The 22414-nt window shown below is 40.6% G+C and overlaps 1 protein-coding gene and 2 pseudogenes across 1 annotated transcript in view; 1 reads left to right on the plus strand and 2 right to left on the minus strand.

Moving 5' to 3' along the window:
• The window catches only part of NUDT3 (nudix hydrolase 3), a 101795-nt gene that overhangs the window by 13423 nt on the left and 65958 nt on the right, over nt 1-22414 (plus strand). The window lies entirely within an intron of this gene.
• Nucleotides 1169-1269, minus strand: LOC139013332 (U6 spliceosomal RNA; annotated as a pseudogene).
• LOC139012800 (small ribosomal subunit protein uS5 pseudogene) lies at nt 7073-7984 on the minus strand (annotated as a pseudogene).

A 22414-nucleotide genomic window follows, 5' to 3' on the forward strand; every position in this document is an offset into this window, starting at 1 on the left:
CAAATGAGCATTTTCCCCCCATTTTCTTTATTTGACATTTTTATCATTTAGAAAGTATGTGCTCGGCAGGCTGGCATGGCTTAGTGGTTGAGTGTTGACCTATGAGACAAGAGGTCACATTTTGATTGCTGGTCAGGACACCTGCGGGCTTGGTCAGTTTGGAGGGGGTTTGGGAGGGTGGGATGCAGGAGGCAGTCACTCAAGGATTATCTCTCATCATTGATGTTTCTGTCTCCCTCTCCCTTCCTCACTGAAATCAATAAAAATATATAGTAAAAAGTGTGTGCTGCCGCTGCTTTCTTAGTGCATTTAATAAAAAATGGACTGTTGCTGCAAATCTGGTTTTGTATCTGAGGCAGAGTAAGTTCGTGCCTTTTGTGTGTTTTATCCAAATATACTTTTAAAAAATTCTTAGATACTTTAAACTTGTTTTCAAAATTGGAAACTGAAAAACTTGAGTCTCATAAAACAAGATCTTATTTTGCTGTATTTTGTGAGCAAATCTGAAAGGATATAAAGAAAATTAGTTTCTTCTACATATCAAAAATTATTACAAAATGAAAATTTAAAGCAAGTAGAAACAAACTGTTATAAAGAGAAAACAACAGTATTATAAAGATTAAAAAGAAATAATCCCTAAATAGACTTTCTTTCTATATAGCTAGTTGATCTCTTTATTCATAAACAGTAAAGTCCGTTAAAAGAACTGGTTGGAAAATCTTCTATGAGTCAGTTTTTTAACACTCTTATGATGGGCTTTATAAGAGCAGCTTAGCAATGAAAAACAGAAATGAATAAGAACTCAGACATACATTGCTTCTACTTGTAGTAAAAGGTGGAAGAATAATGATTTTTTCATTGAATATTTAGGAATCCTAAAAAAATACGCTCTAAGAAGTTATGTGCTTTTAAAATATATATATATATATATATATATTTTTTTTTCTATTGATCTCAGAGAGAAAAGGAGGAGGAGAGAGATAGAAACACCAGTGGTGAGAGAGAATCACCGATCAGCCGCCTCTGGCACACCCCCACTGGGGATAGAGCCTGCAGCCTGGCATGCGCCCTTGACTGGAATTGAACCCGGGACCCTTCAGTCCGCAGGCCAGTGCCCTATCCACTGAGCCAAACCAGCTAGGGCAGTTATGTGCTTTTATAAAACTTTTTTTTAATGGAATGCTTCACCAATTTGCATGTCATCCTTGCACAGGAGTCATGCTAATCTCGGTATTGTCCCAACTTTATTTTTTTAATATATTTTTATTGATTTGGCAGAGGGAGAGAGAGAAAGAAACATCAGTGATGAGAATCATTAATGGGCTGCCTCCTGCACGCCCCCTACTGGAGATCGAGCCTGCAAACCTGGAATGTGCCCTGCCTGGGAATCGAACCATGACCTTCTGGTTCATAGGTTGATGTTCAACCACTGAGCCACACCTGGCCAGGCCCAACTTTATTTAATGTTTTTATTGATTTTATTTTATATATTTATTTATTTATTTTTAAAATATATTTTATTGATTTTTTACAGAGAGGAAGGGAGAGAGATAGAGAGTTAGAAACATCGATGAGAGAGAAACATTGATCAGCTGCCTCCTGCACATCCCCCACTGGGGATGAGCCCGCAACCCAGGTACATGCCCTTGACCGGAATCGAACCTGGGACCTTTCAGTCCGCAGGCTGACGCTCTATCCACTGAGCCAAACCGGCTTCAGCATTGATTTTAGAGAGAGGGATAGAAACATTGATGAGAGAGAAACATCATCTATTGGCTACCTCCTGCACGCATGACTCCCTCCTGGGAATCTAACCTGTGACCTCCTGGTGCATGGGTGGATGATCAACCACTGGATTATGCTGGTTGGGCATCATTCCTACTTCAGTATATGTGCTGCCCAAGTGGGCACTAAAAATATTTTTTGGTTGTTGTTTTTTTAATTCTTTATTGTTGAAAGTATTACATATGCCCATTCCCCCGCCCGTTGTCCTCTCCCAAGTGCCCCACCCCCACCCCGCGTCTGTGCCCATTGGCTATGCCTATAGGCATACAAGTTCTTTGGTTGATCTCTTCCCCCCAACTCCCCTCCCCCCTCCCTGCCTTCCCTCTGAGGTTTGTTCCGTGCTTCTCTGTCTCTGGATCTATTTCTGTTCATCAGTTTATGTTGTTCATTTTATTCCACAAGTGAGTAAGATCATGTGATACTTATTCTTCTCTGACTGGCTTATTTCACTTAACATAATGCTCTCCAGGTCCATCCATGCTGTTGTAAATGGTAAGAGTTGTTTCTTTACTTTTTTTAAAACTTGCTATTTTGTTTTTTAATCCTCACTTGAGGATATTTTTCCATTGATTTCTAGAGGGAGTGCAAGAAAAGGGGAGAGACAGAGAGAGAGAAACATAAATGTGAGAGAGACATGTCAATTGGTTGCCTCCTGCACATGCCCCAACCAGGGCTGGGGATTGAGCCTGCAACCGAGGTACATGCCCTTGACCAGAATCGAGCCCGGGCCCTTCAGTCTGCAGGCCAATGCTCTATCCACTGAGCCAAACTGCCTAGGGTAGCCGTGGGCAAACTACGGCCTGCAGGCCGGATCCGGCCTGTTTGAAATGAATAAAACTAAAAAAAAAAAGACGGTACCCTTTTATGTAATGATGTTTACTTTGAATTTATATTAGTTCACACAAACACTCCATCCATGCTTTTGTTCCGGCCCTCCGGTCCAGTTTAAGAACCCATTGTGGCCCTCGAGTCAAAAAGTTTGCCCACCCCTGGCCTAGGGCTAACAACACTTTTTATATGTGAGTAACTTGAGCTTATATATTTTGAATAATTGGAACTTTGATTATTTAATGTTTTCATTTGCTTCTCTTTGCAGAATCTACTTGGTTGCTACTTAGATTCAGTCATTTACTAAATGTGCTGAACCCTGACTCGGCTTTTTCTCCTATTGCTGTGGTGCTGAGTTCTTCCCAGGAGGTTTTGCAGTTTTGATAGACTGCCTTTAATAATAATAATAAGACAAAACTTACAGATTTTATTGGTAAAATGAGTTAGAAAAAAATCCAGAGAGTTTCTGTGTATAATAATTGCATTTCTATAATATTTTTATAAGTTCAGCAACTATTTAATAAGGAGCTAGCTTGGGATCATCCTTTGGCCAAGCATTTATGAGTGACTTTTCTTTCAAAAAGGAATGAAATTTTTATTAGGAAAGTAATTGTCGTATCTATAAAGAATACTTGGAACTGAGGAGTTTAAGATGTATAGGATATAGAATCTGAGCTCTTGAGATCTAAACTGTTGACAATATGCAGTTTAGAGAGTGTAATTAGAGAATTGATGGAGAGGAATGTGTAGGGGATTTGGGAGGAGTCTATGAAGATGAGCTGGAGTGTCAGGGACAATTTCTTGGAGCGCGGGGCTGCACCTGGTTGTCCCGGTTGGATTTGGGTAGCTGGTGAAGAATATTCCAGGTGGCTGCAGCTAAGTGGTGGCTGCCCTTTGCACTGTTCATGCCTCCTCAGTTGGCCACAGTTCTTACACTCCCTGTGGAGATACTGAGGCTTTGTGTCAGCTGCCATTTATTGTGGTGGCTGAGGTGTTACTGCCTTTCTAAGGTAGAGTTAAGAGGAAGGTCAAAAACTTATTGTGCCAGGGTGAATTTCACTCAAATGTAAGAAGATGGAAGACATAAAGGGCAACATGTTTTAAGAAAAATGGAAGAGCACTTATTTCTTTCTGGAGATGAAAATATTCCTCTTTATTTTGGAATCATGATGTGTTTATGGCCACATAGTTTGACTTCACAAACTTAAGCTCCCCTGTCCAGGCTCCAGAGGGTGGCATTTGAGGTTTAGTTGTTATTCCTCACCCGAGGATATTTTCTGCACTGATTTGAGAGACACACATCGATTGGTTGCCTCCCACATGAGCCCGGACTGGGGCTGGGGATCGAGCCTGCAACTGAAGTATGTGCCCTTGGCTGGAATTGAACCCAGTACCCTTCAGTCCTTGGGCCGATGATCTATCCACTGAGCCCAACCAGCTAGAGCAGGGGTCCTCAAACTTTTTAAACGGGGCCAGTTCACTGTCCCTCAGACCGTTGGAGGGCCGGACTATAGTTTAAAAAAAAAAACTATGAACAAATTCCTATGCACACTGCACATATCTTATTTTGAAGTAAAAAAACAAAACGGGAACAAATACAATATTTGTATTTGCATGTGGCTCGCGGGCCGTAGTTTGAGGACCCCTGAGCTAGAGCAACACCCCTCTTTTGAGCCCACTAGATTATAAGTTACCAGAGTTCTAGTTGTCTCTCCAGCTCATAGTTGATCCTCTATGGTGCTCTACACATAGTAGGCCACACTTGTGAGAATAAATATCATCTATCCTTCAAATAATTTCCTTCAAAACATTTGGAAGCAATTCTTTTCTTTAGTCATTATGGTTTTTAGTTTTTATAACATTGTGATAAATTTATACACAGTTTTACGTTTTTTCATGTATAAAACATTTTTTCCTAATCTGAATTTGGCAAAACATATTTTTAATGGCTATGTGCCCCTTTATTTGTTGTTGTAAATGACATTGTTAAATCACAAAAGAAAATAGTACTGGTGACCACAGTAATTAATGGTTTTCTTTCTCCAGCCTCACAAAGTACGCATCTTAAAAAATATGACAACCAACTATTTTAAAGAATTACTACTCTCCATTTGCCAACCTCCCCCCCCGCCCCCAGTGCTTATTAATAAGAAGCAGCCATGAGATTTAGTGTAAAGAGTGGTGGTATTTTACATTTTTTACAAATCTTTTTGGATTAATTGAAGATAGATGGGTTTTCATATCTGCTTCTGCATTCAGTGTCTTGTGAAATGTTGTTTGAAGTATCAAGAAAATTGAGCTGTACACAGATTCCTAGTGAATTATTTTGTAGAATGTTCCTTGATTTGGATCTCATGTTTTCTCTTGATTAGATTGAGGTCATCCATTTTCTGGCAGTAATATCATAGAAGTGACGTACCCTTGTCAACGCATCATATCAGAGGGCACGTTATGTCAACATGGCTTATTACTACCTTGATTGCTTGGTGAAGTTAGTGTCTGTCTGATTTCTCTACTCTAGCATAGGTACAAAAAATTTTTTTCTTGTGATTAGAACTTTTAAGATTTATTTTCTTAACAACTTTCAGATATACAATATAGTATTGTTAAACTATAGTCATACTGTACATCACATCCCCAGATCTTAACTTATCTTATAACTGGAAGTTTGTACCTTTTGACCATGTTCACCTCCCCCCCCACCACCTCTTTTGGCAACCACCAATCTGTTCTGTGTTTCAATGAGTTTGGTTTTTTTAGATTCCACATGTAAGTGAGGTCTTTGTCTGACTTATTTCACAAAGCACATTTCACATATGTGGACCTCATGGTCCATTCATGTTGTTGCAAATGGTAGGGTTTTCTTCTTTTTTATATTCTGAACTAGTGGCTCAGTGCACGGATGCGTGCACATTGAATGAAAATTAATTAGAAGAAATATTTTAATATCGCTATTTGTTCTTTATAATAGAAGTGTCAACCAAATTCACGATCGACAATGACAGACCAAAACACACGCATGCGATTGGCGCCAGTAAGAGCTTTATATGTATCATGCATGCGTGAGTCAACGTTTATTTTTAAATTGCCAGTGTGCTTCATATGTACCGGCAGGTCAGCCGCAGGCTGCTGGTCGGTCACTTAGCCTTTTATATCCTAATATATAAAGAGCCAGGGTCCGTCATGACCTAAACGTCTGGATGGACAACTGAACATCAGGCTGGGGTCCCGGCCTACGTCGCAGGAGCCAGTCCTGGGTCCTGGCCACCCACGGCACAGCGGCAGAAGGGAGCTGTGGGCCCCGGCTGCCCGTGGCGTGGTGGTGGGAGGGAGCTGTGGGAAAGGAGCCATACTGCCATCGAACTGGCCTCTGGGTCCCTCCCCCTGGCCCGCAGGCTCCGGGAACCGGAGCCATGCTGAGATGGGACTGGACCCTCCCGGAGTGGTCCCGGATTGTGAGAGTGAGCAGGCTGGGCTGAGAGACACCACCCCCCACAACCGAGTGCATGAATTTTCATGCACCAGGCCTCTAGTCTATAGGTAATATTCTAGTGTGTGTGTGTGTGTGTGTGTGTGTGTGTGTGTGTACACCACATCATTTTATCCATTCATCAGTAAATGGCCATTTAGGTTGTTTTCGTGGCTTGGCCATTGTAAATAATGCTGCAGTGAACATGAGTGTGTAGATATCACTTTGAGATAGTAATTTTGTTTCTTTTGGATATATAGCCATAAATGGAATTGCTGGATCATATAGTAGTTCTATTTATAATTTTTTATTTTAATTTTCCCATACTGTTTTCCAAAGTGGCTGCACCAATTTACATTCCCACATGCAGTGCACAGGTATTCCCTTTTCTCCACATCCAACAGTTATCTCTTGTCTTTTTTTTTTTTTAAATATATTTTATTGATTTTTTACAGAGAGGAAGGGAGAGAGATAGAGAGTTAGAAACATCAATGAGAGAGAAACATCGATCAGCTGCCTCCTGCACATCCCCCACTGGGGATGTGCCCGCAACCCAGGTACATGCCCTTGACCGGAATCGAACCTGGGACCTTTCAGTCCGCAGGCCGACGCTCTATCCACTGAGCCAAACCGGTTTCGGCATCTCTTGTCTTTTTTAAGGACAGCCATTCTAATAGGCCTGAGCTGATCTCTCTTTGCGTTTTTGTTTTTTTAAGCAGACTTAATTCACTGTACTTTTCTTTTTTTAAAATATATTTTATTGATTTTTTTACAGAGAGGAAGGAAGAGGGATAGAGAGAGTCAGAAACATCGATGAGAGAGAAACATCAATCAGCTGCCTCCTGCACACTCCCCACTGGGGATGTGCCCGCAACCAAGGTACATGCCCTTGACCGGAATCGAACCTGGGATCCTTGAGTCCACAGGCCGACTCTCTATCCACTGAGCCAAACCGGTCAAGGCAATTCACTGTACTTTTCTTGTATGAAATTATGTGGTGGCCACAGCTGGAGCCTGGGTCCTCTGCACAGAAACTCTGGTGTGGGCCTTTACAAATGTCAGTGGTTCCTGATGGGGAGACCTGGTGAACACAGTCTCTTCCCAGAGCTCAGGGGTAAGATAGCTGTAGGTCTTAGAGATGGCATCAGAGGTGGCCTTGGCGAAGTTGCCTAGGGTGCCAGTGCAGCCCCTGGCCGAGGGTAGTTGCTGGTGAGACCAGCCATCAGCAGCAGATTCCTGGACACAGGCTGAAACAATGCCAGTGCCCTGGGGGCAGGGATGAGGCACACCAGCACAGAGTCTAGCAGCCACGGTGTGGGGCCTGCTGACTTGTTCCCCCAGTACCCTTGCCGCACAGGGGCAGCAGAGAGCTTGACCAGGATGATGGTCCCCCAGATGGCAGGGGCTACTTCTTTTGGGCACTTAGCATCCAGAACAACATGTTTGTTGTAATCCCTAATGGCGACGAATGCCTAGAACTGGTTCCTTTGGCCAGCAACGTGTCTGCTTTGCACTAGCATGATCTTTAAAACCTAGTCCTTGAGGGATGCCCCCAAGAAAAAGTCAGTGATCTCAGATTCCTTGATAGGCAGGGAGAAGAGATAGATCTCCAGGGACTAGATCTCCCTGTCTTTGACCAGGCAGCCCAGCTTGGTGACGGGGATCCACTCCTGTCCTCAGCCTTGCCTCTGTAAACTCTACAGCCCCAGCTCTGACCCTAGCTAAGACCTTGGCCCCGGATGCTGGGTGCTGCAGTGGCCTCCCATTCCAGGGCCCCTTGGGCCTCTGGGCCCAACTGCAGCATTTGTGTGTTTCCTCAGAAAAGAAGCTCATTGCAGTTTTAATTTGCATTTCCCTGATGATCAGTGATATTGAGTACCTTTTCATGTACCTGCTGGCCATTTGTATGTCATCTTTGAAAAAAATGTTTATATAGATCCTCTCCCCACTTTTTAATCAGAATGTTTGCTGTTAAGTTGTATGAGTTATTGATGTATTTTGGATATTACCCCAATCTGATGAATGATTTGTAGATATTTTCTCCCTTATGGTAAGATGCCTTTTCTCCTGGCCAGCATGGCTCAGTGGTTGAGCATCGACCTATGAACCAGGAGGTCATGGTTTGATTCCCAGTCAGGGCACATGCCCAGGTTGTGCCCTCGATTCCCAGTGTGAGACATGCATGAGGCAGCCAATCAATGATTTTCTCTCATCATTGATGTTTCTATCTCTCCCTCTTCCTTCTCTGAAATCAATAAAAATATGTTTAAAAAATAAATGATAAAAAAAGATGTCTTTTCATTTTGTTGATGGTTTCCCATAGTGTGCAGAAGCTTTTGAGTTTGATGTAGTTTCACTTGTTTATTTTTGCTTTTGTTGCTTTTGCTTTTGGTGTCAAATCCAAAAAAATTCATTGCCAAGACTGCTGTCAAGGAGCTTACCCCAATGCTTTGTCGAGAAGTTTTATGGTTTCAGGTCTTATCTTCAAGTCTTTATTAAAAAAATATATATATATATATATATATTTATTTATTTATTTTAATATATATTTATAAAATATATATAAATATATATATTTTTTCTATTTCTGTGAAAAATATCATTGGAATTTTGATAGAGATTTGTAGTGAATGTGTAGATTGTTTTTGATAGCATGAACATTTTAAAAATATTCTTCCAATCCATGAGCATGGAATACCTTTCCATTTATTTGTGTCTTTAGTTTCTTTCACCAATGTCATAGTTTTTAGTGTACAGATCTTTCACCTCCTTAGTTGAATTAATTCCTAGGTATTTTATTCTTTTTGATGCAATTGTAAATGGGATTATTTTCCTAATTTTTCTTTCTGATAGTTCATTGTTAGTGTATAGAAATGCAATTTATTTATGTATATTGACTTTGTATCCTGAAACTTTACTGAATTGGTTTATTCTTTCTTTGGTGGAGACATCAGGGTTGTTTTTTTTTTTTATATATATATGAGACCATGTCATTGGAAAAGAAATTAAATAAATAAAATTTTAGCATCTGAACTGTTTTCCATATTGCCACATTCTTCATAATGAACATTTTTGTGGTTGATAGTAAATTATTTTCCTAATGCACAATTAGGTTGTTTCCAGTATTTGGTTGCCCAAATCAAATTGTTATGTTTTGTGCTAATAGTGTTCTGTTACTATTAAATTATTTCCTAAGGAAGAAAAACACACACCAAAATATCATCTGCAAATACTGATAGTTTTACTTTTCCTTTCTGATTTGGGTTCTTTTTATTTATTTTTCTTGCCTAATTAAGTTTCAGTATTATTTTGAATAACAGGAGTGATAGTGAACATCCTTGTTTTATTCCTGATCTTAGAGGAAAAGCTTTCAGTTTTTTAACTTTTGAGTATGGTGTTAGCTTTGGTCTTGTCATATATGGCTTTTATTATGTTGAGGTACATTCTCTCTAGAGCCACATTTTGAGAGTTTTAAATCATGAATGATATTGAATTTTGTCAGATGCTTTTTCCGCATTTATTGAGAAGGTCATATGATTTTTATTCTTCATTTTGTTAATATTGTGTGTCATATTAATTGATTTGCAGATATTGAACTATCCTTGCAGGCCTGGAATAGATCCTACTTGGTTATGTTGTATAAAACACTCTCATTTATAAATGCTGCTGTAGACTGGCATTATTTTATGTATAAGTTTGAAAAGAACACAGACAATAAATCCTTTTCTCACTCTTATATGGAGAGGATTTGTTGCTGTGTAGTGGAGTCCAGGATTTATGGCACTTGTTTTGGCGGGTCACTTCTTATGGGTAGCAGTGGCTGTGCTTCAAAAGAATTGCCTGCTAAAGTGATGTGACTGATCAGCTGAATGTTTCATTTGTTTTCCTGTATGTTAAACTCTTACACTATGTAGGTTGAGTTTTAGTACCCTAACTTGTTTCTTTTGTATTCTGGATTGATGATCCAGGAGCTTCTTGATAATGATAATCCCCTAGGTCAGTGATGGCAAACCTATGACACGCGAAATCATTTTTTTGGTTGATTTTTCTTTGTTAAATGGCATTTAAATATATAAAATAAATATCAAAAATATAAGTCTTGCCCTAACCGGTTTGGCTCAGTGGATAGAGCGTCGGCCTGTGGACTGAAAGGTCCCAGGTTCGATTCCTGTCAAGGGCATGTACCTTGGTTGCGGGCACATCCCCAGTAGGGGGTGTGCAGGAGGCAGCTGATCGATGTTTCTCTCTCATCGATTCTAACTCTCTATCCCTCTCCCTTCCTCTCTGTAAAAAATCAATAAAAATATATTTTAAAAAAATATATGTCTTTGTTTTACTATGGTTGCAAATATCAAAAAATTTCTATATGTGACACGGCACCAGAGTTAAGTTAGGGTTTTTCAAAATGCTGACACGCCGAGCTCAAAAGGTTCGCCATCACTGCGCTAGGTTGTGCACAGGAAGATCACAACCCATTCTGCAGAATTAGTGCTGTAGTGTGGACTGACAATAATCCTTAAGATGGCTGGGGGTATAGCTCAGACTTTATCAGAAAAATCATATATACAAAGTTTTTTGTTTTTTTTTTTTTAAATATATTTTATTGATTTTTTACAGAGAGGAGGGGAGAGGGATAGAGAGTTAGAAACATCCATGAGAGAGAAACATCAATCAGCTGCCTCCTGCACACCCCTACTGGGGATGCGCCTGCAACCAAGGTACATGCCCTTGACCGGAATCAAACCCGGGACTCCTCAGTCCACAGGCCGATGCTCTAGCCACTGAGCCAAACTGGTCAGGGCTAAAAAGTTTTTTAAAAAAAATCTTAATTATTGAGAGTATTACAGATGTCCCTTCTTTTCCCTCCCATTGCCCCTCTCCACCTGGTTCCCACCCCGACCCAGGCTTTCACCACCTTATTGTCTGTGTCCATAGGTAATGTAAATATATATATACATAAAAGCCTAAGTGACCATTACGACTGGACGACCGGCCGGTAGCTATGATGCACACTGACCACCAAGGGGCAGATGCTCAATGCAGGAGCTGCCCCCTGGTGGTCAGTGTGGTCCCACAACCAACCTCCCGTGGCTAGCCAACCTCCTGTGGTCCCTTTCCCCAGCCGGCCGGCCAGGATGAGGAACTCCATCCGTGCACATATTCGTGCACCGGGTCTCTAGAATGCATATAAGACCTTTGGTTAAGCTCCCCCACCACCCTTCCCTCTGAAATTCATCAATCTGTTCCATGTTTCTATGTCTCTGATTCTATTTTATTCATCAGTTTATTTTGTTCATTAGATTTCTTGTTCATTTATTTTGATTTTTAGATTCAGTTGTTGATAGATATGTATTTATTGCCATTTTATTGTTCATATTTTTCTCCTTCTCCTTCTCCTCCTACGTCCTACATCCTACCGCCTTCTCCTTCTCCTTCTCCTTCTCCTTCTCCTTCTCCTTCTCCTCCTTCTTCTCCCTCTTTTTAAAGAATACTCTTCAACATTTCATGTAATACTGGTATGGTGGTGATGAACTCTAGGTTTTTCTTGTCTGTGAGGCTTTTTATCTGACCTTCAATTCTAAATGATAGCTTTGCTGGGTAGAGTGATCTTGGAATGTAGGCCCTTGCTATTCATCACTTTGAATAGCCTGCAAAGTGTCTGTTGAGAAATCAGCTGGAAGTCATATGGGTGCTCCCTTGAAGGTTTTTTAACTGTGTTTCTCTTGCTGCTTTTAAGATTCTCTCTGTTTTTAACTCTTGGCATTTTAATTATGATGGGTCTTGGTGTGGACCTTGTTTGGGACTCTCTGGGCTTCCTGGACTTGTAAGTCTATTTCTTTCACCAGCTAGGGGAAGTTTTCTGCCATTTCTTCAAATAGGTTTTCAATATCTTGGTCTCTCTCTTCTCCTTTTGGCACCCCCATAATGCAAATGTTGGTACTCTTGAAGTTGTCCCAGAGGCTCCTTACACTATCTTCATAATTTTGGATTCTTTTTTCTTTTTGCTCTTCTGATTGGGTGTTTTTTGCCTCCTCATATTCCAAATTGTTGATTTGATTCTCAGAATCCTCTACTCTACTGTTGAATCTCTATAAATTATTCTTTATTTCAGTTAGTGTATGCTTAATTTCTGACTGGTCCTTTTTCATGTCTTTGACATTTTCACTAAGATCCTTGAAAGTCTCACTAAGTCCCTTGATGCTCTCATTAATTTTCTTGAAGCTCACATTAAGTCCCTTAAAGCTCTCATTAAGATCCTTGAGTAACCTTATAAGCATTGTTTTGTATTCTGTATCCAGTAGTTTGCTTGCTTCCATTTCTTTCAGTTGTGACATATTTCTTTGTCTCCGCATTTTGGCTGCCTCCCTGTGTTTGTTCCTACGTAGTAGGTAGAGCTGTTATGTCTCCTGGAATTGTTAGAGTGCTTTGTGTATTAGGTGTCCTGTAGGGCCCCGTGGCTCAGCCTTCCTAGTCACTTGAGCTGGGCACACTAGGTGCACCCCTGTGTGGGCTGTGTGCACAGTCTTGTTGTAGTTGAGTCTTGATTGCTATTGGCTTCACTGGGAGGAATTTACCTCCAGGGCAATTGGTTGTGAGGACCAGTTGTGTCTACAATGGAAGAGCTGCTGCGCAGGAGGCACCCCTATGGAGCAGGACTTGCTTCAGTGGCTCTTCGGTGCTCACTGAGACTGCCCCTTGAGAGTGTTGTTTGTGATATGTAGACTTGTAACCTGTTATGGTTTGAAGTTATACTCTGATATGGTCTGAAGTGGGTGCACTAGCTCTGGGCCTCCTGGAAGATGCAAAGCCACTGCCTGGGGTCACCGGGCAGGAGCTACAGAGAGATCTGCAGATGTTTGCTACTTGTATTGGGCTAGAAGTGCCAGGCGAGACCCAGCTAAGAAGCAATGTAGGCTGGTGCTATTGCCAGGTCTTGGGCCTTTTATTGATAGGTTTGACTCCAGCTGCTGCTTGTTTGAGAGATTTTAGCAAAGTCTGAAGCCTGAGCCAGGACAGGCTATTCATATGGAAAAGCAGCTTCATAAAGCTTGAGTGGGGCTTCAAATTGGATGGGGCAGGGTCTCGGGAATTCTGAGTGAACAGTGTAGGCCAAGCTGATGAAAACTCAGATATGTCTGCCAGTCAGCTCTGTGATGGGGAGGTGCCAGCACAGGAACTATGACCCCTGCAAGCACCCCTGTCTGGGAGAAGGCCCCTCCGAGTTCCTGCCCTGATGCCAAACAGTCCAGTTCCACCCCTTATGTCCCTGGATTTCTCCCAAAGCTGCTACCTGGTGCAGGAGCTCAGAGGAAGTGAGACTGTGTAAGTTCGTGCAAGGGCCCTGGTAAGAGGAACACCTGGGACTCCAGCAGCTTATGTGTCACTCAGCCACAATCCTGATATTCTTTATAGCCTGAAGTTATTGGGACTTCTCTTCCCAGCTCTGGAGCCCTGGGCTTGGGGGCTGGTGTGGGGCTGGGCCCCTGCTTCTCACTGGAGGCCTTGGAGATATCCCTCCTGCTTAAAAACATGCTGTATGTGGGTGCTGGGCCAGCCTGTTGTGTCTCCGCCCTGACTACCAGTCTCGATGTGCTTTCTTTACTTCTCTAGTTGTAAGACATCCATTCAGCCAGATTTCAGGCGTTTCTATGTTTTAATTGTAATTTTGATGTGGTTGTGGGAGGGGGAGAGTACAGGCGTTTACGTGCTCCACCATCTTGGTTCTCTCCAGTCAAAGCTTTTTCCTGGGAAAATAGAACTGGAAACTGTCACCTAATTCCACCTGTAGGCAATATGCTGACAGATAAAGAATTAGAAGGCTTATTTTAAAAATTCTCTATACATTTTAAGAGATTAGCTGGCAAATTGTACAATGAACAAGACACATCAAGGTCTGTGGAATGATAGACATGAACAGTCTCCTTAAGGGTCCTGGCACTTGAGGAGGCATACACACACTGACTGGCTTATTAAATTAAACATTTGGTCAGTGCTGTGTAGGAGCCTTACGCATATATACTATTGATTGGCAATACAGGCCACCACTTAAAACTTCTCCTAGTAGCTGCCAGATAAAGAGCCACACTTCTTGCCAAAACCGGTTTGGCTCAGTGGATAGAGCGTTGGCCTTCGGACTAAAGGGTCCCGGGTTTGATTCCGATCAAGGGCATGTACCTGGATTGCGGGCACATCCCCAGTGGGAGATGTGCAGGAGGCAGCTGATTGATGTTTCTCTCCCATCGATGTTTCTAACTCTCTATCTCTCTCCCTTCCTCTCTGTAAAAAATCAATAAAATATATATTTTTTAAAAAGCCACACTTCTTTTAAAAACAAAACAAAACTTATTTTTATTGATTTTAGAGAGAAGGAGAGAGAGAGATAGAAACATCAATGATGAGAGAGAATCATTATCAGCTACCTCCTTGCATGCCCCACACTGGAAATCGAGCTTGCAACCCAGTTGTATGCCCTAACTGGGAATTGAACCGTGACCTCATGGTTCAGAGGTTAAAGCTCAACCACTAGCCATGCCGGCTGGACACTTCTTAAAGAGAAAACCAGAAGAGGAATTACTTAATAATTGTCCTGTTATATACAGTGGGGCCTTGACTTACGAGTTTAATTCGTTCTGTGACGGAGCGTTAAGGAGCTTGTTAACTCAAATTACTCTGTCAACTCAAAGCAAAAAATCTGCCGAGAGACGGCTCGTATCTCGGAAAAACTCGTTAGTCGGGACACTCGTAAGTCAAGGCCGCACTGTATAACCATATTGCTCCCAATAAACACCAGAATGGGACTAATGATGGCAGGAGGAATTAGTTAAGTACAAGGGCAGACATCTGAGACTTGTCACAATCAGCAAATAAATACTGTAATAGGCTATGAAGTCTTTCCTTAAAGACAGGTTTCATCTGTCTGAAATTGAAATGCAGTCTTTCCTGCAGGTAAGAATGGTCTAGTTTTCAGACGGGTCTACTCTTTAGTCCTGGTTTTATACTGAGCAAGTGATAAATCAGTCTTGAGAACTTTACTTCCTGGATTGAAAGATAATTTCTGTTAAACTTTTTTACTGAACTTGGTAAAAAAGTTTCTAAAAATGAATGAAGGTCTTTCAGTGCCATTATTCAGCTTTGAGTAGATAGTCTTACTGTTACAATTTTTAGTAATTAAAATTTATGAAGAATGTTGCCCCAAATATTTAAAAAGGAATTTTAAGGTTTATTTACTCTCTTGCTCTGGTGTTAAAGACCACTTTTGTGTTTAAAAATATTACTTAAAACTATAGTAGATCCTTCTTCCTCTTATGTTTGTATTTCAAGGACCTTCTTAATTCAGACTTATTTACCAGTAGTAATGCCAGTTAATAGTCTGAACTACATATTACAGAGTTTTCTTGATTTATAGATACATATATTCATGGCATTAGACTATTTCCTAGTGAAGTCCTCACCATCTAGCTTTAACTGACAAGAGTGATTTGTAGTTAACAATGGATTATTTTCAAATGAGGGTGTCTAAATTATTTTTGGACTCTACTCTTGATTTACTTAGCAGGTCATAGAATAAAAGTTAAATTTTACTTGGCTTCTTTTCCATTATAAATTTGGATTGATGATGTCTGAATTACTTAGTGAAGCCTGTGCCAGATGCCTCATGTAGTTTTGTGTTTAGATGGTATTTTGATAAATTGAGTCTCCTGGCTGGCCATTTCTTTCTTAGGGTCCTAAGCACTTAATGGTCCTTAGTGCCAGCATTGTATTTCTGAGAAGTATTGAAATTAATATTCAAGATGTCAGTCTATAGTTACATGAATTGCTACACTGAATGTTAACATGATAAAATAACAAAACTTATTTAAATCTGATTTAATTTCTAATCTCTTCTGCTTTTTGCCTATCACCCAGGAGTTTTGCTAAAATAAAAAGCTAAGCCCATTTAAATGGCAGTGTGATGGTGCCTGGGATACATTGGCGAAGGCATGTTAGTGTGATCGCATGGAAAGCAGATCCGAGTGAGCTCCTGGGGCTGTGCTGAAGCCTTTCTAATGGAAGTCTGTGTGCCAGCCCTCTGGAGCAGGAACTGAAGGAAGCCCCTGGGGTCTGGCAGGGAATTTATCCCCAAGTGTCTTCAGTTCTTTGATGTTGACGCGGGGGAGGGGAGAAGAGAAGCAACCACAAAGAGTGAAGAGAGGCCAAGGGGTGGATTTGTGTGGTTATTTTTGGTTGGTGATCATGATACTTTTATCACAGGAATGTTGAGGACTCCAGTATCTCAAATGAAAGGATCTTCAAAGGGAATAAATATGAACAATTTCTCTGTAGCAAATTGAGCGAAACTGGGGCCAAAATAACATTTTTCTTTTTAAATTTAGAATGTTTTGTTATAAAAGTTTGAAAGCAGTTGCCTTGATAGTCTTAAATAGTAATAGATTATTCAACAACTACTTTTAAAGAGCTAGTCCTGTTGCAGATGCTTGGTATTCACTGATAAGCAAAAGTATGGATTCTGCTCTTATGAAGGTTACAGATAATCACAATCAGAAATGATTGATCATAAACTGAGGTACCATTATCTAGAAAAAGAACATCCGTCAGTGAGTGCACTTGACAAAAGACCTTTATATGGACAGGGTGGACAGGAGTTTCTTAGGGAAGGATGCCCTGATCTCTGAAGGATGAGGAGTAGTTAACTAGGCATTGGGAAGGGCATTCCACATTGAGGGATCAGCATGTGCAAGCACTGTAGCAAGAGAGAGTGTAGTGTATGTGAAGAACTGAAATTAGGCCAGTTAGACTAGTGATGCAGAGAACAAACATGAAGTGAGGTCAGAAGGCCAGTCCGTGGAGGTGCTGTCAACCATGGTCTTTGGCATTGGGACTTTGTTTCTTGGTTGTTACTCATTTTTTAACACTTTATTGTGGAAAATTTCAGACATACACAGAAGAAAGATAGTATAATAAACTCAATGTACTCATCTTCCAGCCTTAATCAATAGTTGGCCAATCTTATTTCATCTGTATTTTCACCCATTCTATATAATAAAGCGCTAATATGCTAATTAGACGGGACGGCCTTCCAGATGAAGCCGGGGCTGCCGTGAGGGCCGAGCCCCTGAATGAATTTCATGCATCAGGCCTCTAGTATGATTATAGTTGTGATTTTAAAAGTAATGGGAGCCATTTGAGGTTTGTGTGTGTGTGTGTGTGTGTGTGTGTGTGTGTGTGTTTTGGTTAATCCTCACCTTTGGATATTTTTTCCACTGCTTTTCAAAGTGGAAAGGAGGAAGGGAGGGGGAGAGAGACAGAGGAGAGAGAAACATTAATGTGAGAGAGACACATCGATTGGTTGCCTTCCACACATGCCCCAACCAGGGCTGGGGATTGAACCTGCAGCCCAGGTATGTGCCCTTGACTGGGAATCGAACCCAAAACCCTTCAGTGTTCGGGCTGATGATCTATCCACTGAGCCACGCTGGCCAGGGCCATTTGAAGGGTTTTAATAAAAGTAGGGGTGAGCCCTGGCCGGGTGGCTCAGTTGGTTGGAGGAGTGTCATCCCATACACCAAAAGGTTGCACGTTTGATTCCTGATCAAGGCACTTAACCTAGGTTACAGTTTGATCTCCGGGTCGGGGCATATATGGGAGGCAACAGATCAATGTTTCTCTCACATTAATGTTTTTCTCTCTCTGAAAAAAAAGTCAATAAACATATTCTCAGGTAAGGATTTAAAAAACAGCAGGGGTGAGTGGGAAATGTGACCAGATTTTAGTTTTGAAAGATAATTTGGGCTACAGAATAGAAATAAATTGGAGGGGGGAGAGCACCTATATTGAGAAACCGTTAGTTTACTACCGTAGTACTGTCAAGTAAATACCTTTCATCAGGTTAGTGGCAGAGAGAAGGAGACGGATTTCAGAGATGTAGAGATCCCCTGGGCTTGGTAACAGATTGGTTATGAGAGGTGAAGGAGAGGGAGAAAGAAGGTGGCTCTGGTAGCTCCTAGGTTTCTGACTTGAACCTAGGATGATTGGTATTGATGCAATGTGAAGGCCAAGCACAGGAAGAAAGAAGGCAACCAGTTTAGCCGTCTTATCTCCCCCTCAAATTTCCAATTCTGTGCCTTTTTCCAAATTACAGGACAACATGCTCCTCACACTGAGGCCCCAGAACTTAGCTCAATTTGAACTGTGCTCTCTTAACCCTTTTTCGGAGCAGAGGATACAGTTATGTTTGAGTTTAAAGAACATCCTGGAGACTTCTATGTAGAATGGTGCCAAGAAGGCAGCAAAACCAAATTTATCCATTAGGGCAGGTGCAAGTTGTCAGAAATATTCTGTGAATAATTTGTTTGGACCTTGAGTAATACTTAACATATTCTTTGAGAAGTCACCAATTCTTAAAAAGAAATCAGAAAAAAAAAAGTATACTTTCTAAATATTATGTTTTAGGACTTTACTTAACCATTTCTTTTCTTTTTAATCTTTCAGGTAATACTTAGTAAACTGCCTGTAGGTAACCTGGGATTTGTCCCCAAGATTATTAGTATTAGTTATTTTAGCACAGGCACATATATGAGTCATTCCAGGAAGAGGTCAGGACCAGCTAGCTGCTTGATACTTCATAAGGTTCCTGAGAAGACCCTCTGTGCACCTGCCCAGCTCATGGCTAGCGTTAATCTTCTGTGGGACTTTAAAAACTCTTTTCACTATTCTGAGGGAGCATGTAATAAATGATTTAAGTAAAAGATGAATCATTTTAGATTAGTCTGTTGGTTTTTCTCAAAGAGGCCTTTCTTGGCTCTCTGATAAGCTCTCCAAGTCATACGCTGTCACATCATCTTTCTAGCACCCATTATTGTCTGATATTACCTCATTTACCTGTTATACGACTCCCCTCCTTAAACACACTCCCTGAGAGCAATGGTTTCCTCTGTCTTGCTTTCCAGTGTAGCCCTAGTTTCTAGACAAGAGTCAGGCATATATACATTACCAAGAAATAGTATTTGAATGAATAAATGAATGTCAGTATGTAAATATATTTCTACCTTTCTTTCATTTACCGGATAATTCACATTGTATAATTTAGTTTAAAATAATCACATAAGAAATTGTGATTTCTTTGTCAACAAATACATTGTTTTTTACCTAATTCATATTAAAGTGCACATTGAAATACATACATTATGATTTACAAAATAGACAAAACTTGCCCGGCTGGTTTGACTCAGTGGTTGAGCGTCAACCTATGAACCAGGAGATCACGGTTCAATTCCCGGTCAGGGCACATGCCCGGGTTTTGGGTTCGATCCCCAGTAGGGGGTTTGCAGGAGACAGCCGGTCAATAATTCTCTCTCATTGATGTTTCTACCTCTCTCGCCCTCTCCCATCCTCTCTGAAATCAATAAAAAATATATTTTTTAAAATAGACAAAATTTGCTTATGTGATGATGTTTGGAATTTTTACCTGTTAATTTTAAAAAACTGGTTTATTTCATATTTTTAGGGTAGTTTTGTTTCAGAATGATGAAAGATGAGATTTCAGGATGCTTTTTTGCAATTATCTTTCAGTAAATATTTAAGTTATGAGTAACCTTTAATTCTCACTAATACAAAGCCAGGTGGAGATATTCATCATATTTTTTTGCTATTAGCTTTTGAAGTGTGGGACATACTTATAACAGTGATTTTGATCAGTTGAAATGCAACTTGCAGATGTGGTAGAAATCATTTTGAAAGAAATTTGTAGGATTATAGTTGTGTTCCTTGTAAATTTATATTTCTATACTATGTGTCCCTTCTGTGTCCTGTATTCAACTAATGTTCCATTATAGGTTGTGACACAATAATCAATCACTTGGCTTGAACCTTAAAGGATGGGTAGAATTTACATACTGATTCCCTGTTATTTAGATCTAGAAACTGTCATTAGCAGTTTTTTTTTTAGAAATTGTTATTAGTAAATATTCAAGTATTTAAAAATGCAAATATTTAGTTTTCAAAAAGTTTCTACAGAAGGGAAACAACAGGTTGAACTGCTGTTGGAAATATTCAAAATGATGCAGGAGTTTTTCAGTGCTAGAGAATAAAGGGGTTGAGCTCTAGATGAGAGCAAAACAGTAAGTTCATTTAAATTCAATTGTAGTTGCAGTGATTGACAAGGACAGTGTAAGAATTATTATTGTTTCCTATACCAGTCTTGTTTTGTGACGTTTTACAATCATCTAAAACATGTTTCTCCTTCAATGCATGATTATTTCCATTGTGAGGACGATTGTGGGGAAGGGATAACTTTTCTGGCATTTTAAAAGATTGATAGCTAACCCAGCCAGTGTGGCTCAGCGGTTGAGTGTTGACCTGTGAACCAGAGGTCATGGTTTGATTCCTGGTCAGGGCACATGCCCAGGTTGCAGGCCCGATCCTCAGTGGGGGTTGTGCTGGAGGCAGCCAATCAATGATTCTCATCATTGATGTTTCTATCTCTCTCTCCCTCTTCCTTCCTCTCTGAAATCAATAAAAAACATATATATTTTTTAAAAGATTGATAGCTAGACTAATTTTGAACTGGACATGTGAAAGTTACAAATGTGCAATTACTAAAAATACATGCTGATCAGAACTCTCACCTAGCCGTGTTTAATACGTTTATTTTGGGCCCTCTTTTCACTGCCAAGACTCATCTCCCACAACTGCTGAGTTTGCTTCTGATCCTTAAATGACAAGCCTGCTTTTCTCACTCCTTTTAATGGGCTAGGATAAAAATTCAGTTATTTCTCACCACTGTGGGTGGATGAGGAGTTAAGTCTGCCCTTGGTGTTTTTATTTCCCTTTGATTATTTGCTACTTTTGCAAATTTATTTTGTATAGCTGCCGTCCTCTAGTGGAAGTGCTTATTGATTTGCAAAGGGACCCAAATAACCCTGTATCCTTCTAAGGCTGAGTATGTGGATCTGGAGGACATCTAGGCTCTGCTGGCTTAGAACTGAGTGAACCTCAGTATGGCTGCTAACATGTAATGCAGCCTCACAGTTCATAAAGCAGCTATAAACATCTGTCAGCTTTGGGCTACCCAGGAAAGTAGAGAGGGAGATAATATTCTTGTTAGTTTGAGTGTTGTGATTAATTGTTACTGTATATACTGAGCATGTTTTGCAAATTTAAACCATGTGCTATAGAACTGAAGCTACAAGTGTAATTTGCTCTTTATTCAGATGCAGACTCCCAGGACTCATTGTGAGTGTTGGCTAATAATGCCGGATAGTGCTTGAGCAGTCAAATGAAGTCAAGGGTGTGGAAAGAACATGGTGCTAGAGTCAGGTCGGTAGTCAGGTCTGAGTTACCCTCTTTAAATCACAGTTTCTTCACTTATAAAATAGAAATACATCCACTAGCATCATCTAATTTCTAGGGTTATTGTGAGAATTAAGTTAGATTATATTTACATGCATACCATGCATATATATACTGTACTTTAAAAAAATATTTTGCCTGGCTGGTGTGGCTCAGTGGTTGAGTGTCGACCTATGAATCAGGAGGTCACTGTTCGATTCCCTCTCGGTCAGGGCACATGTCTGTGTTGCAGGCTTGGTCCCCAGTGCGGGGCATGCAGGAGGCAGCCGATTAATGATTCTCTCTCATCATTGATGTTTCTATCTCTTTCTCCCTTCCTCTCTGAAATCAATAAAAATATATACAAATATTTTAATACTTTAAAAAATACTTTATTTTGTAGAGTCGTTTTAGGTTCACAGCAAAATTGGGTGGAAAGTACAGAGAGTGCTCATATATCCTCTGCCTCCATACTGTCAACATCCTCTACCAGAGTGGGACATGTGTTAGCGTCAGTGACCCCACACTGGCACATCATTACCACATAAAGTCCAAAGTTTACATTAGGGTTCACTCTTGACTTGTACATTTTATGGATTTTTAAAAAAGATTTTTAAAAATATATTTTTATTGATTTCAGAGAGGGAGAGGGAAAGAGAAGCATCAGTAATGACAGAGAATCATTCATCGGTTGCCTCCTGCACACCCCCTACTGGGGATCGAACCCACAACCTGGGCATGTGCCCTTGACTGGAATTGAACCCGGGACCCTTCAGTCTGCAGGCTGATACTCTTTCCACTGATCCAAACTGGTGAGGGCTAAAAAGATTCTTAATTGAATTTTAGAGAGAGAGAAACATCAATTGGCTGCCTCCTGCACACCCCCTACCAGGGATTGAGCCTGAAACCCTGGCATATGCCTTGACTGGGAATTGAACCTACAACCTTTTGGTGCATGGATGATGCCCAACCAACTGAGCCACACCAGCCAGGGCCATTTTATGG

The sequence above is a fragment of the Myotis yumanensis genome, unplaced genomic scaffold (assembly GCF_028538775.1).
Source record: "Myotis yumanensis isolate MYYU_CA2020_CCGP unplaced genomic scaffold, mMyoYum1.0.hap1 SCAF_6, whole genome shotgun sequence".
NCBI classification, from domain to species: domain Eukaryota; kingdom Metazoa; phylum Chordata; class Mammalia; order Chiroptera; family Vespertilionidae; genus Myotis; species Myotis yumanensis.